Below are 15669 nucleotides of genomic sequence, written 5' to 3'. Positions count from 1 at the left end.
TTTCTGTCATTTGTAATCTGTCAAGCCCATGTTAGCATTTTTATTGAATCCAATGACTCTTTGGAGTAGGGGTATTATTGATTAGTCCCATTTAATAGATGAGAAAACTGAAGCACAGGGAGGCCACATGGAGGCAGAGTTCAAGCCCAGGAAATCTAATTCTGAGAGCCTACTCAAAAGCATTCTGCTTCCTTGGTGACAGGGAAGGATTCACTGAGGAAGGTGACATTAAACTCGAAGGGGATATAGGGGTTTGGGGCAGAAAGGCTTTCTGGGTGAAGGGACTAGTGTGGGCAATGACCAGGACTTTTCTACTGAGAAGAAACTTCGCCTCAAATGCACCATGTCCTTACCCCGTAAGCAGTATGCTTAGTGGGTCCCTTTTGCAGGGGACCATCAAACCCCATTTCTGTAGGGTCACCTCTGCTCTCCTGGCCTCCACTCATGCGGACCTATGCTCTGCACTGGGACTGGCTGTGGGGTGTAGGTTAGATGTGGCACCCTCCTCACCCTGAAAGACAGTTCAGGGCAGGGGCCTGGCTTCCATCCAAGGCCTCCCCCCCCCCCCCCCCCCTTGGACTGGGTCTCTATCAGCTCCAGGAGGCCCTGGAGATGTTCACAGAATGAAATGGTCAGAGACCGAGTGACCTTCCTCATAAACGGGCACAAATGAAAACTCTACAAGGGACCAGAGCAGTGCTTGCAGAATCTCAAATGGCGAATAAACAAGTAATTTCCAAATAACTATGATTTTTTAAAAAAGGAAAAGAAAAAGTGACCCTCACACCTATTTGCTTCGGTTTCACACCTATTTGCTTCGGTTTTTTTTTTTTTTTTATTAAACCAAGGATGAGGCAGCGCGTCCCAGCGAAGGCTATTTTCTTACAGAGGCCATTTCCACGTAGTGGGCTGCGAAGTGACAGGCTGTGGCGGTGTGAGTGCGCCCTGCGCCAACCCCCTGCTGTCTAGGATTGGAGACTGAGGCGCTGAGGTCTCAGAGGCGGGGTAGAGGTGGTGGCGGTGGCGGTGGCAGGGGAGGCAACGGGTGTTGGGGAGAAAATGAGGCGGCCCTTGGGGACGAACCCACTGACCTCAACTAAGATCCAGTGAAGGGTCTGCGGGAGTGAAGGCAGCTCCGGGAGGAGAGGGGCGCCCCTTCCCTCCAACTCTGCGGGTAAACTGAGGCCCGCGTCCTGGCTCTGCTGGTCGCCTGGCAGGCAGCCTTGACCCGAGTTACGCCCAGCATCGGGCCGGCAGGGCTGGGCTGGTTACTCTCCTTTCGGGGATGAGTGAGTACGTTTGGCGCCCAGCTAGAGACGGAGCGTTGGGCCGGGGGCTTCGGGGGCGGGCCCCCACCCCTCCTCCCGGGGGCCCGCGGCCCCCGCGGCCCCCGCGGCCCCCGCCTCCCCGCTCCCTGGGGGCCGGGCTCGGGGAGGAGCTTCGCGCGTCCCCGCCCCGAGGCGGAGCAGGGGGCCGGGCCCAGGCGGACCTGGCGGGGTGGGCCGGGGACGCGAGGCGGAGCGGGGCCCCACGCAGGCCGCGGCGGCTGGCTCGGGCCCCTACGGTCCCGGCGGCGGCTGGAGGAGGAAGCCAGACGGCTGGAAGAAGAGGGGAGGAGGAGGAGGAGGCCGAGGCTGGAGCGCCGCTCGCCACAGACTCACTTCCCCGGCTCAGCAGGGAAAGGTACAGAGCGTCCGCCCCCCAGTCCCCCTGCCCCCCCTCCCCCCAGTCCCGAGCCCCCGGCCCTCGCTCACGCCCGCAGGGGCTGCAGCCGCCGCGGGAAGGTGAGGGGCTCCGAACGGCCCCGAAGGCTCCGGCGGCCAGCGCGGCGCTCGCGCGGGAGGGCTGGGGTGCGCGGCGGTGCCGGAGGCTCGCGGACAGCGGTGGGCGCCGCGCCCCGTCGCTCGCGCCGGGGGAAGCGGTGGTCCGGCCCGGGGCGGTGATCCCGGGGCGGGGGCTGCGCTGGCCAGGCCAGCACGCGGAGGTGGAGGGCAGGCCGGACCCTCCCCGAGCTCCGTGCAGCAGGGGAGAGCCCTGGGCGCCCGGCGGGCGCGCTCGGTGGGCGCAGACAAAGCCTGGCGCTGGCGCCCCGCGGCGACTCGGGCGGTCCGGGGGGTGGGCGCTGGGGACAGAAGAGAAGGCGCCGGGGCGACGACCGGGACTCGGGGAGAGGCTGGGCCGCCCTCCCTCCGGCTGTCCGGGTGGTCTCGGGGGCGGGGAGCCGCTCTCTCCAGAGGGCCAAATAGGGAGCCAGGCTGGGAAAGGGGTAGGGTGTGTTGAGTGCTCACTTTGGGGGAGGGACTGAGGGAGGCCACTGCCTTGGGGGTTGGGCAGGTGAAGGGCCGGTGGACCCCCTCTGAGCTAGTGCTAGGAAGGGGCCACAGCCTCGACGCGATAAGTGCAGTGGCTGGCACGAATGGTAAGATGTGACCACAGGTTGTTTGCAGAACCTGCTGGTGGTGACACATCCGTGCCAGTCCGTGGGGGGCAACTTGGTGTTTGGAACAAGCCCCAGGGGTCGTTGGAGTGGGCATGAATGCAGGGTTGAGTAGGCGTGCATCGGAAAGTGTGTGCAGTGAAGGCCCCACGTTTGCCCCCCTTCCCTCTTGTTGGGGGGGGGGGCAGGGAGAAAGCATTCCAGTTCCCGGCACACGCCCATGCCTCCACTTGGCTCCAAGGTGGTCTGCTCCCTGTCCCACACTCCGATTACTTCCCCTCTTTCCAGGGTTAGAAGTGGCTTCCTATCCCCCGATTCCCAACAGGATAAGAACATGCCTTAATACCCTCCACCCCTCACTTATCGCTCCTTTTTTTGGTTTGTTTTATTTTTTCCTTCATCCTTCATTCCCCCTCAGCTACAGATCTACTTCTTTACTTCTTTTCACAGCAGAACTTCTGCAAAGAGCTGTCCGCACTTGCTCCTCTGGAGCACATCCCTTGGGTCCTTCAGCTCACCTGACCCGGCTTGGTCCTACCACTTCACTGCAAACTGCCCCAGTCAAGGTCTCCAGTGATTCCCACACCCCTACAAGCAGGTCTTCTTTGACGCCCCCCCTCCCCCCCCTCACACACACACACCTTGGTCTTGTTGATCTTCTCTCTTTCTAGAGTTACTATCCTCTCTTGACTTCTGGTTTTCTTCCTCTCTCCCTGGCTAGCCCTTCCTTAGTTGTCTTTGGGGACAACTCCTTCATTCAGCTCTAAAGGTTGGGGGATCCCAGGGCTCTGTCCTCAGCCCCTCTGCTCTCCTGACTCCCCACTGTTTACCTATCCTCCAAGCCCTCATTCTTTCTTCTGATTTTTCAAATCAAGCATTACTTTACAAACGCACTGATCTTTTTATTTATTTATTTATTTATTTATTTTTTATTTATTTTTGGGACAGAGAGAGACAGAGCATGAACGGGGGAGGGGCAGAGAGAGAGGGAGACACAGAATCGGAAACAGGCTCCAGGCTCCGAGCCATCAGCCCAGAGCCTGACGCGGGGCTCGAACTCACAGACCGCGAGATCGTGACCTGGCTGAAGTCGGACGCTTAACCGACTGCGCCACCCAGGCGCCCCACAAACGCACTGATCTTAAATGTACATCACTTCTCTTCTCATGATTTTAAGTAGCGGATTTTGTCACCAGCCCCAGCTTCTCTAGCTAGCCACCCATCTGATGGTTTAGGGTATCCTGGATGTCTCATAGGTATGCAAACTTCATATGGATGACACAGAACCCTGGCTGTACTCCCCAAATGTGACCTTCCTGGGCCTTCTCTAAATAGCCCATAACCCACCTACCTTTAAAGACAGGACCAGATGGTACCAGCTCCTCCCTTTGCCCCCCTCCCCACATCCAGTGCAACAGCAAGTCCTTTTGACTCTTGCTGCAAAATCTATCTCAGGCTTGTTCTTCATGCTCTGACTTCACTGCTATGGCCCCAGGCCATTTTCCCAGGCCAAGCCACCTTTTGGGTCTTGCCCAGGTGCTGTAGTAGCTGCTACCTGCTTTCCCCCAAATTCCCACTTGCCCACCTCAAATCTATTTTAACAGAACAGCAAGAATGATTTAGAAAAATAGTGATTACATAATCACATTCCTTTAAAACCCTTGATGGCTCCCTACTGCCATTGGAATAAAATTTCAAAGATCAGACCCTCCATGATCTGGCCACTGCTGACCTCCTCCACCCTTATCCTGACCATTGTCCCCTTTGCGTTCTTCCTGATAGCCACATCTGAATCACTTCGGCTCCTTGAACACCCTAAACTTTTTCCTTCTCTGGGTCTTTGCTTGTGTAGTTTCCTCTGCCTGGAATGTTCGTCCAGGGTTTTCTATTGGGCTGGCTCTGCTCCTTCTCATTGTCAGGTCTCAACTTAAATGTGCCTTCCCAGTCTTGGTAGAGGCCCCCTCCCCACTCCCCTGTAATTTGTCATAGCACCTGGTTTCTTTCCTTTCTTAATTATATTTATCACAGTCCATAGTATTTGTTGCAGTTATTTGTTTACTTTGTCCGGCTTCTCAAGTGCTGGACCTTGACTGAATGGCCCATTGCTGTATCTAGAGCATCCAACACAGTCCCTGGCTGACTCTCAGGGAATCTTGAGCCAGGTGGGAAGGTCAGGGCTGGGTTAGGGAGAAAGACATGGGTATTGCAGTCAGTGCAGGAGCAGTGACCCCAAGGATTTTTATTTTATTTCCACAAAAGCAGTTGTATAAACTGCTGTAAAAATTGGAGAGGGCCAGTGGGATGTGAAGAAGAGACATGGGGAGGGTACAGGAGGCTTAAAAGCAAGCCTGTCTGCTTAGGGAAGATTGGGCAGGTCTGGGGGGTGTAGAGTTGGTGTGGGTTGTGGTGGGTTGGGCATAAATGATTTCCTTTGCTCTCTTTGGTTGAAATCCAGGCTGGGTCCACAGAGGGCTGTGTGTGTGTGTGTGTGTGTGTGTGTGTGTGTGTGTGTGTGTTTTCTCTAAGTCAGGAGATGGGGGTGATCTGGGTGGACAGAGATTTATTTCAGGCCTATCCCTTGGGTGCCTGCTGGGTGCCCAGCCCTGGAGGACAGGAGTTGGAAGAAGAAGCTGGAGCTGAGCATCTTTCTATAGACCCTTGTCTCTCCACCCACAGCTCTCTTCTTTGCACAAAGGAGCCAGCTGAGAATTAAATTGTGTGGCTGGTGATCTCAGAATGGAGAGCTAAGAGCTAGGGGACCTCAGATCTGGGAGAGCCCTGAATAGAGGGCCAAGGGACACTGTGAGGGGAACAATGGAATAGGGGCTAAGGGTTCAGATCTAAGGTCAGGCTGACATGCCTACGAAAGGTCTTGAGCTGGAATAGGTGGGAGCAAGGAGAATATCCTGGGAGGGAAAAATCAAGCAGAGGCCAAGAGGCTGGGCCAGGGACCTGGTATACTCACTGGGTGCCACACAATGGCCTAAAGACCTTGCAAATATTAACTCCTTTACTCTTCTTAACAGCTCTAGAATGTAGGTCTCATGCCCATTTTACAGATGGGAAGACTGAGGCACAGTCCTATAACTCAGTAGTGACAGAGTGAGGATTTGAACCCAGGCAGCCTGGCTCCAGAATCTGTGCTGTAAACCACTCCACTGTGACACTTCTCCCATGCCACTCACATCCACACCAGCTGAAGGCTTCTTAACTAACAAGTGGTTTTGCCTGACTTCCAGAGGCGCCTGGCCTTGGAGGCTGGGGAGGTAGGAAAGAAGCCATACCCTGAAGGTAGAAGGGGTCCTCACTCAGAGTGGGCAGCTGAGGTCCTCTGCTTCGTGCCCCATTTTTTTTCTTCTAGAAAGGGCTCCAGGCCCAGGCCAAGTAGTTGGGCGTCATGCGTGTTGTGGTTTTGGGGTGCTGGGGAGGTCAAGTACTTCTGGTGCAAAAGCAGCTCTCTGCTCGGGATGCCATTAGAAGGTCACCCCTCTGGGTTTAGCATGGCCCTTTCCCCTCTTCATCTGCCTCTGGAGAGCTCACGAGGTCAGGAGGGGCTCTGCAGATAAACCGCCTGTTTTTGGATTACTTTACAATGTTGTGAGGTGGAGCTTTGGACTTGGCCTTGGGGAGTGTGCATGGAGGTTTGAGTAGGGCTGGGTTGAATGTGGGAGCAGAGCTGGGGGACCAGAGAAATGGGACTCGAATTCAGCTTAATACACATCACTGTTGGTCTTGTCCTTACCTCTTTTTGTCTGTCTGTAAAATGGGATTGGAGAGACTTTTTCTTTGCTCCCTAGAGGTTGCAGAAGTTGGCAACTCCTGAGGTTGCATGCTTGAGTGGCTTCTTGCACACCCAGCATAAAGGAGTGAGGACTTCCCATGAGGTGCCAGCCCCGAGGAACTGGGCCAGGAAGGAGGGAGGCGGGCGGTGGGTGTGGCAGCCCTGTCCTTCGAGGCTTTCCTGTTTGGTCATGAGAACGCCTCTGGGCAGGTCACTTGGCTTCCCCAGGGTCTGGCTGGCCGGCCAAACAAGGGTTGCTGACCATACAGGGATGGAGTTTCTTGGCTCCAAATTCTGAGCCCCACAGTTTAAGGAATCTGCTCATCTATCTCAGCAGATCCTTCCAGTCCCCCAGGGAGAGAAGGAGGCAGAGTTGGTGGCATTCTTTTCATTTTGGGAAACTGCGGCGCAGGGTAAGCACATGGCTGCTAGAAGCTCAGCAGGCCCATGGGTCTCGGGAGTGCCCCTTCTTTGGCAGGGAGACTCATCCACTGAGTTGAGGTGAAAGCTGGGGCTCAGCCTGACACTGTCAGGCCGGAGCTGAGGGTGGACATTCCAGCTGGGTGCTGGACCCTCTTACCTGTGGTCAGCACCCAGTGCCCCAGCCTGGTGCTCAGAGCTACTGGCTACACAGGACAAGAGCTCTCCTCTGCAGGAAATGAGTGAGCCACTCCAGATGTGATATAATGAGGTACTGTTCAGACCAGCTTCCTGGAGGAGGCAGTGCTTGTAGAGGGTCCCCAAGTCCTGGGCAGCGTTAGCCAACAGACGAGGGGATGACATTCCCAAGGAGCAGGGGGAGCCCAAGCTTGGAGTACTGGGTTGAAGCCAGGTCAGGGAAGGTCTTAACTGCCAAGCTGCTGAGTCTAGACCTGATTCACTAGGCCCTGGGGAGCCATTGAAGGTTATAGGCCTCGGGTGCAATGACTTGATTAGACCAGTGGTCTATAAAAGTGCTTCTCAAACTCTAACATAGACATGGATCACATGGGCATCTCGTTAAAATGTAGGCTCTAATTCAGTAGGTCTGGGCCAGGGCCTGGGACTCTGTATCTCCCACACGCTCCTGGGTGGTGCAGACCTGGTCCATGGGCCATCTCTGTGTAGTGAGGGTTGAGACTGGGGACTCGGGGGCCGAAGCAGGTGGGTACAGGGGCAGGTGCAGGTCAGGTGGGATCTAGAAGAGGTAAAGGGGACCATGCTGGCTCCTGTGGACTGTGTTGTGGGAGGTGAGGGAAGTATGTAGAGGGTGTGGGATGCAGGGGCCACTCTGCTGGGAGGTGGGACTGGGTGAAGGGGCTCTGGGAGTCTGGGTCTCAGACCAGTGACAAAGGTCTGAGACCTTTGATTTTCAGAGCGCCTGACTGTGAGGAACTCTCAAGACCATGAAAAGGTGTCTTAGGCGACTGCCCCAAGTCAGGGTGACACACAGCCGGGATACAGGGCATCTTATCTTTGCCCACAGCTGCGCCCGGCCCTGTGGGTAGCCAATCTGGGGTGAGCACTCTTCCTGCAGCCAGGGTGGGGCCGAGGAGACTGGGGAGACAGCTGACTCCAGCCCCAGACATGCCATCTTCTCCTAAAAGTGCCCAAAGTCACCCCAGCTACTAAGCTTCACCCCCAGTGTGTACAACATCCCTTTCCCTGGCCTGTGTGAGTCTTTGTAGTGGCCACCGATGGTTACGTGAGCCACTGTTGGGGTCTTATCCCACTTGGGCCACCTCCCCGCATACCTGGACGTGAGGAGGCCTGGATGCTTCTCTCTGCGCTGCCCCTGACTGGGCCACTACAGGCAAGTGTCTGCTACCCTCTGAGGCCCTAGTTTTCTGTTAACTGAAGGACTTGGTCCCCTCCCTGGGGAGCAGGGGGGAGGGTGACAGGGTTTGCTGAGTGGGGAACCGCATCTTCTCAGAATGGCAGCTTAATGCATTTTAATTTTGGTTTAATATTAAAACTCACTAGTAATGATGGAGTAGATTAAGTAATTTGCCCAGAAGAACTGTCCAGCCTGCTTTAGGGATTTTCCGAGGCCCCTTGCTCTCTGGGCCCTACATAGCCTGGTGGGGTTGGGGTGGGGGGTGGTATCTGAGGGCCCCAGTCAGGTGAGGTCCCTCCAGAGGCTGGCAGGAGTAGACAGTCACCTCATCCGGGGGAGGGTGGAAAGGAGAGACTGAGGGGCTCTCAGTCTGAGTTCCCCAAATGTCCCATCGATGTCCTAAAAGGATATTCTTCCCCACCCCCCCCACCGCCTGCCATGATCCCTGCCCGTGTGCCCTCTACTGTGCCAGGCTGTTCTGAAAGGTGGGAAGGGGCATCATTTCACAAAGACTATTCTGAGAAACCTCAAGGGTTTGGGGACAGATAAGGGTAGAAACTGTCAAATTCATTCCATCAGCCTATGGGAGATTCAGAATGCATTTAGGAGAATTAAAGGTTCTGACAAGTCCTGCAGAAAAAGAAACCTTTTAGTGTTTTCCAAACTGATTTGACCATGAAAATTTTGGGGGGAGAAGGTGTCCTACTAATATGTTCCACTCACCAGGAAAACACCTGGTGGGCAAGGGCTGATGTGGAAAGATGTGGAAAGATGGGTGGGCCCAGAAGGATGGATGGGTAGCTCCCTGGGGGAAGTGGGCTTGGGGGATGGATACTATTTGGACAGTCAGTGGAAGACAAGGGCACTGCAGAGGGAGGATTGGTCTGAAGGCAACGTGGGCCCAGAGTCAGCCCTGGGTTCTTGCAGCAACAGCTCTGCTTCACTTCACTGGGTGGTTGAGGAAGGGACCTGGGCGGACGTGTGTGGTGCCTAGGACACAGCGGTCACCAGGCTGGGGTCTGTGTGATTCTGGGAGGACCATTCCCCTCCCCTTCCCCTGCCATCTCCTTGCCTAAGGTCTCCCAGCCTTTCACCTTGGAGAGGGGGTTTGTGATCTCTGGGCAAGAAGTCAAACTGCTCTGTGCCTCAGTGTCTTCATTTGGACCATGGGGATGACCTTACCTCCCTGGTAGGGCCATTGTGACACGCAAATACTGGTTGGCTGCTCTTTGTGGGATTGACATGGCTGTAGGCAGTGTCTCCAGGAGGGACCCAGGGAAGGGGACAGTTGCTGGGGACATGAACAGGCACAAAGGCCACCAGAGAGCCTGGTGGGGCTTAGGGTGGGGTCCTGATTAGACTGGAGGAGTAATCTGTAGAGGGTAGCAAGGACCTGCTTCCTGGAGGAGTGGCTGGCAGGGTGGGGAGATTTTGACCTAATGAGATTTCACAGGCCCTCCTCTGGGTGTGGGAGTCAGAAGACCCAGAGGGTGCATGTGGGAGACAGGGGCCCTGAGGGCAGGGGGAAGGTGTCAGGGACCTGCCTCCGGGGCCATCAGAGTCTTTGAGCAGGGCAGTGGTTGGATCAGAGCAGTGATTCAGGGGTGTCTGGGTGGCTCAGCCGGTTGAGCGTCCAGCTTCGGCTCAGGTCATGATCTCGCTGTTTGTGAGTTCGAGCCCAGTGTTGGGCTCTGTGCTGACAGCTCGGAGCCTGGAGCCTGCTTCGGATTCTGTCTCTGTCTCTCTGCCCCTCCCCGACTCGCTCTCTGTCTCTCTCTCTCTCAAATATAAAACATAAATTAAAAAAAAAAAAGAACAATGATTCAGTGCGAAATATGGCATGGGTGTGCAGTGATGGTGGGGTGGCAGTGCGGGACCCCCTTCAAATGCACACATTGGGTTTCCTCACAGAATAGCTGTGCCCCTTCTTGGCCCAAAGCACAGGGAGGGCTGGGTTGCTTATGTGACCCTTATAGACCTTTGACCCTTTGACCCTTATCCTCAGATTCTCAGAGCTCTGAGTCACTTTTCCAAAAGGTTAAGAATCTCACCATGTCACCTTCCCGGAAGGGGTGTTGCACATGCAGAAGGGGGAAGGGGAGGGTCCCCTGTGCCCTTCCACTCCCTCTCCCCTCCCTGGTGGCCGGTGGGGACTGTCACTGAGGCTACCCTGCCCTGCCCCTTGCCAAACCTCATTTCCTCCCTGGTGTGAGGATTCTTTGTTCAGTAGCTCAGGTGGAGGAGATGGGGTGTGGCCGCTCACAAGGTGACCCAGGAGAAGTTGCTGTAATGGCGCGCTGGGGCGGACAGGCTGACGCAGTGATGAAGCGCTCAGGGAGGCCCCGGCAGATGATGCTTCCTGCGCCTTCTTGCTGAGCCCAGCTCCAGGCCCTTGTCCTTCGGTGCCCCGTCTCTTTCTTCCTCAAACAGGCAGGCACCAGGGCTTTTCCTGCTCCCTCTACATCAGAGGCTGAGAGGGACAGAAGCTGAAGAAAAGCATTCAGGTTCAGCCAGAGCAGGGTGGCCTGGCTGCGGGGGAGGGGAAGACCCCCGCCCCCCCACCTCCCCCACCCTCCTCGGTCCAGATTCCTTTATCTTCTAGTTGCTTCTTGGGGGAGAATGTTAAGGAAGGTGTGATTTAAGACCAGGAGAAGAAGCACTTGGAAATGATTTCTAAGTTATTAGGAAACAGAAGAAAGAACCTAGCCACCCTCCGCCAACTTTGTGCCAGGCCCTGGCAGACCCATAATTCCTGTCCTCTCCACATGGCTGCACCAGGCATGAGCTGTTGCCCCATTTGGAGCATGGAGATACTGGCAGTGCTGAATGGCATGACTGGGTCTCAAAGCCAAGGTTCTAGGACATCTGGTGTGATGTTCTTTCTTTACCTCACAGCCCCTACAGGGCCTGTCCCCAGACCTTCAACCATACCTCTCTACCCACTGCCAGTTCTCCTCCAAGCCAGCCCAGCCCTCCAAACTCTAGACCCCAGGGAGGAGAGGCTGGTGGGTCCTTCTTTTGGACTGGCCAAAAATGATGAGACTTCAGGTCAGCTAGATTTTAGGGTGACTTGTGGGGCACCTGGGTGGCTCAGCTGGTTAAGTGGCTGTCTCTTGATTTCAACTCAGGTCATGATCCCATGGTTTGTGAGATCGAGCCCTCAGTCTGGCTCTGTGCTGATACTGTGGAGCCTGCTTGGGATTCTCTCTCTCCCTCTCTCTCCCCCTCCCCTTTCCCCCACCCAAAGTAAATAAACTTAAAAAAAAAAAAAAGATGACTCGGACAGGAGACACTTAGGATCACCAATGGGCAAACATCCTTGGGAAAGATTTTTAAACGAAGCTTGTAAATATTTTATTTTTATTTTTGAAAGAGAGAGAGAGAGAGACAAAGCATGAGTGGGGGAGGGGCAGAGAGCGAGGGAGACACAGGATCCGAAGTGGGAAGCGGGAAGCGGGAAGCGGGAAGCGGGCTCCAGGCTCTGAGCTGTCGGCACAGAGCCTGATGCGGGGCTTGAACTCACAAACTGCACGATGGCGGCCTGAGCCGAAGTCGGCTGCTCAACCAACTGAGCCACCCAGGCACCCCTTTAAACGAGGCTTTTAAATGTTAAATACATGGATGACTTTTGATCTTTATTTTAGAAAATCAAAAAAATCATACACAATTAATGCAAAACTTTTGAGTTAATCTGAAAATTTATCTCAGGAAAAGACAATGAAATCGACTCATCTCTTGGTTTTAAAACGTAAAGCCTGAGCATTAATATCTTACTAAGTGACTTTTGGAGCGCATTATGTTGGATGGCATGTTATGGAACCTCTCGGAACCTCAGTTTCTTCCTCTGTGGGATGGACAAATTGGTGTGAGGATTAACTGATATATTCTACGTGAAGTGCTCAGCACTGTGTTCTGTACTTCACATGTGCTCAGCAAAAAATAGTGATAATGATGACAGAATTATAAGAACAGACATTTCTCGATTTCAAAAGCTGGTGAGTTATTAAGTCTGTCTTTGAACTTAACAAAAGGACTTGAAGAATATGTTTATTGTCCAAGCTCAGCGTCTTAACTCTGTAGGTGTTTTATGGATTAAATCATGGGCTCAGGGCCCACATGTGCATTTTGAAATGAACACCACTGGCTTTTCAGACCCGGTTCCAGCTCTTGCTGGGGTGGGGGCGGGGGTGAGGGTGGGGGTCCTGCTTCAGGGTTGAACTTTATGGAGAGCCCTTTATTGGGCGATCCTGTGTTAGGACTCGTTAGAAGAGCACAGTGAAACCACTCTGAAGTTACCGGGAGGGGAATGTTTTGGGCCAGTGAGAAAGGAGGTGACTGTCTAGAAGGAAGTACGAGTTAGTTGCTCTTAGACTTTTCTATCGTGTAGGCAAAAGCAATTAGAACACCATTCCTGGACAGGGCCAGGTGTTTATGGAAGACAAAACCAAGGGCAAAGGGCTGTGGCCGGCATAGCGTAGTGCCAGGCAAGCCTTAGGCCAAGCCTCACGGGGTAGAGAGGCTAGGGTGGCCGCAGCATACCCCACCAACACCTTGGCCAGGAGGCAGGTGGCCTCCCAGTGGCAGCCTAGGTTTTGGCAGGGCAGCTGGGCTGAGCCGCCAGGCTTGGGGATGCCTCCTGCCAGCCCCGAGTGCCTGGCACAATGTGTTCAGTGTCAGCCTGTGGGGAGGGTAAGACGGGAGTGCCAAGCTGAGGGCAGCCCTCGGGCCCGCTGTCCTGGGAGGCTGAGTGGGAGCCTGAGAACCCAGCAAGCAGTGGGCAGAAAGAGATGAGCTCAGTGTCGTCAAGCCCTGCTCTGCCCCTCACTCTCTCTGGGTGGCATCTGGGAACCTTTGAGAGCCTGTTTCCTCATCTGTAAAATGGGCAGCAGGGTGTAGGATTAAATGATTCAGTGAATGGAAAGTCCCCAGCACGGGGCCTGGCACACCAAGGGCTCAGTAAAGAGAAGTTTGCTACGGAGTGTGTCTGGTGGCTGGGTTTCTCGAGGATGTTTTCCTTTTTTCCTTTTGTGATGGTATGTGTGCCACCTTTGCCTGTGATAAGCTGTGGTGAACGGGGAGGCCATAAGAGAGGGGGCCTTGCCGGAAAAGGGTTTACAGCGGAGGGGTATGGGATCAGTGCTAAGCATTTCACGGCCTCACAAACCCTGCCTGGGCTCGGCAAGCCTTGGGCAGCTCAGCCCTGCCACCGGGGCTGCCTCTTTGTGGGTGGGGTGTCCTGGGCTAGGCAGAGTGGGGACCCCGTGGTGGCTCAGGAGAGAGGATGGGCTCGCAGGAGACCTCCCTCCTCCCCGGGCTTGGAGCCGCAGCACAGACGGGCTTTGTGCAGTCACGAGGGGCCGGCCAGGGGGCACTGTGCCCGGGCTGAGTTTGTCTCACAGCCTCGGTTCTTGTCAGTGGTTTTGAAAGAGTCTGTGGAAAGTGCTGACTGGGCTGTCCTCCTTCACCCCAGACCCGAGGCTGCGGCTCCTGGCAGGGAGAGAGAAGCCCCGCAGGGAAGCCACCTCGTCCGCCGCCCGCTCAGCTCACGCCTCCCAGGCTTCAAGTTCAAGGGTCCCTTCCGCGGAATGGGTGGATCTCCGCAAGGGGACACGAGCCCCGGTCAGGGGGCTGCTGCTCCGGGCCGTGATAGCCCCTGGGCCCTCCCCCCTGCCCGAGAATCCCGCACCAAGTTCTTCAGCCTCAGTTTCTCACCCTTCCTCCCCACAGGCTTGTCGTGAAGGGGAGAGGCGACAACTAGTTGACACGGAACTTGTCAGGATTGGCCGTGTCATGACTGGTCACCCAAGTCATCCTGCTCCTGCCCTCGCCCTCACCCCCACATCCTGTCATCCAGCAATCCCCAGGAGGTCACCGGAGCACTCTCATCCTCTGATCCCCCCCTCCTGCCTGTCACTTCCTCTGCTCCAATGTCACCTTATCGGCCAGACTTCCCTGACCTCCCCACGCAGAGCAGCTGCGTCTCCCCTCACCCTGCTCCTCTTTTGTTTGGTGGAACTTGTCACCCTGACCTGTTAGATCCTCTGGGGGGTCGGGTGGCGGAGGCCTCTGGTCGTTGCTGTACCCTGAGTGCCGGCCGTAAGGTTTGGCACTCACCAAACGCTTTTGTGGCCTTAGTTGTTTCTTACGGTTTCTTTGGGGGTAAAATAGACATCGCCTAAAATTTACCACCTTAACCAGTTTGTAAGGGCACAGTTTAGTGACATTAAGTGCGTTCACAGTGTTGTGCCACCATCCCCACCACTGTCTGTCTCCAGGTTTTTTTTTTTTTAATGTTTCCAAACTGAAACTAGCCCCATTAAACCCTAACTCCCCATCTCCCCCCTTTCCTGGCCCCTGGCGTCCTACTTGTGTCTACGGATTGGACCACCCTAAGTCCCTCGTGTAAGTGGAATCATGTAGTAATTGTCCTTTTTTTTTTTTTAAGGTTTATTTATTTTTGAGAGAGAGACAGTGTGAGTGGAGGAGGTGCAGAGAGAGAGGGAGAGAGTGAGAGGGAGAATCCCAAGCAGGCTCTGCACTATCGGCCTGGAGCCTGAAGAGGGGCTTGAATCCATAAACTGTGAGATCGTGACTTGGGTGGGAATTGGAAGCTTAACCGACTGAGTCACCCAGGTGCCCCAAGGTAATTGTCCTTTTGTGACTGGCTTATTTCACTTAACATAACGTCCTCAAGGTTCATCTATGTTGTAGCAGGTGTTAGAATGTCCCCCCCCCCTTTTTTTTTAGGGCTGAATAATACTGCATTGCATGCATATACTCCATTTTGTTTACCCATCTGTCCCTGGACATTGGGTGGCTTCCCCCTTTTGGCTATTGTCAATAATACTTCAGTGGACATGAGTGTCCAAATATGTCTTCAAGACCCTGCTTTCAATTCTTCCACATATATACCCAGCAGTGGAATTGATGGATCACATGGTAACTTTATATTTAATTTTTAAAGGAACCAGCACACAGTTTTCCATGGCAGCTACACCGTTTTACATTTCTACCTACAGCACACAAGGGTTCCAATCTCTCCACATCCTCACCATTTTATTTATTTATTTATTTTTATGGTTGCCGTCCTAATGGGTGTGAAGACCAAACATTTTTGAACGAATGAATGAATGAATGAATGAGTGAATGAAAAGTCTGTCCCTTGCTTCCTCCCGCCCCTGTTTTCACCCCTCCCCTCCCTGGGCCTCATTTTCTCTCCTACCTTGTTCATGCATCTCCAGTGTCTTCCCCACTGGCTACACCCTAGGCCTGGAACATGCCCCCCTGCCTTAAGATGCAGCTAAGGCTTCCTCCCCATCCTCACCCCTGCTCCATGTCCTGGGCATCTCACCTGGACATCTCACTGCTCTGCACCCTGCACTATGCTGGGTCTGCAATGCCTGTGTTGTTTGCTGAGCGCAAGTGTGACCATCCTGCCTCATTCTCTGGAGGGTTGGGATGCCGCCTGTGGAATCTTGTGCCCTTTGGGGTGTCGGGGCCATCCTGCCCCTTCTCCTTGGTGCCCCCACCGGGGCAAGCTTTCATGCGTGGCCAACTCACCTGGGGAAGCTCAGGGGCGCCCGTCATGCCTGCAGAGTGGCTTAGGTGGTGGCGGCTGCAGCTGCAGAGGAAGGT

The 15669-nt window shown here is 54.7% G+C and overlaps 1 protein-coding gene across 7 annotated transcripts in view; it reads left to right on the top strand.

Moving 5' to 3' along the window:
* The first annotated feature begins 1494 nt into the window (after positions 1-1494).
* SMOX (spermine oxidase) overlaps positions 1495-15669 on the top strand; it is a 73857-nt gene continuing 59682 nt past the window's right edge. For 3 of the 7 annotated variants that reach the window (XM_058684989.1, XM_058684987.1, XM_058684986.1), the window contains exon 1: positions 1495-1683. The gene's annotated coding sequence lies outside the window, so the exon portion shown is untranslated. Of the gene's footprint in view, positions 1684-7828; positions 8011-15669 lie in introns of those variants that run through there. The other 4 variants (XM_058684988.1, XM_058684985.1, XM_058684982.1 and 1 more) reach the window with 2 other exon arrangements.

Source organism: Neofelis nebulosa, chromosome 9 (assembly GCF_028018385.1).
Source record: "Neofelis nebulosa isolate mNeoNeb1 chromosome 9, mNeoNeb1.pri, whole genome shotgun sequence".
Lineage (NCBI taxonomy): Eukaryota > Metazoa > Chordata > Mammalia > Carnivora > Felidae > Neofelis > Neofelis nebulosa.
The sequence above is the reverse complement of the archived record's forward strand: the minus strand, read 5'-3'. Positions and strand labels throughout refer to the sequence as shown.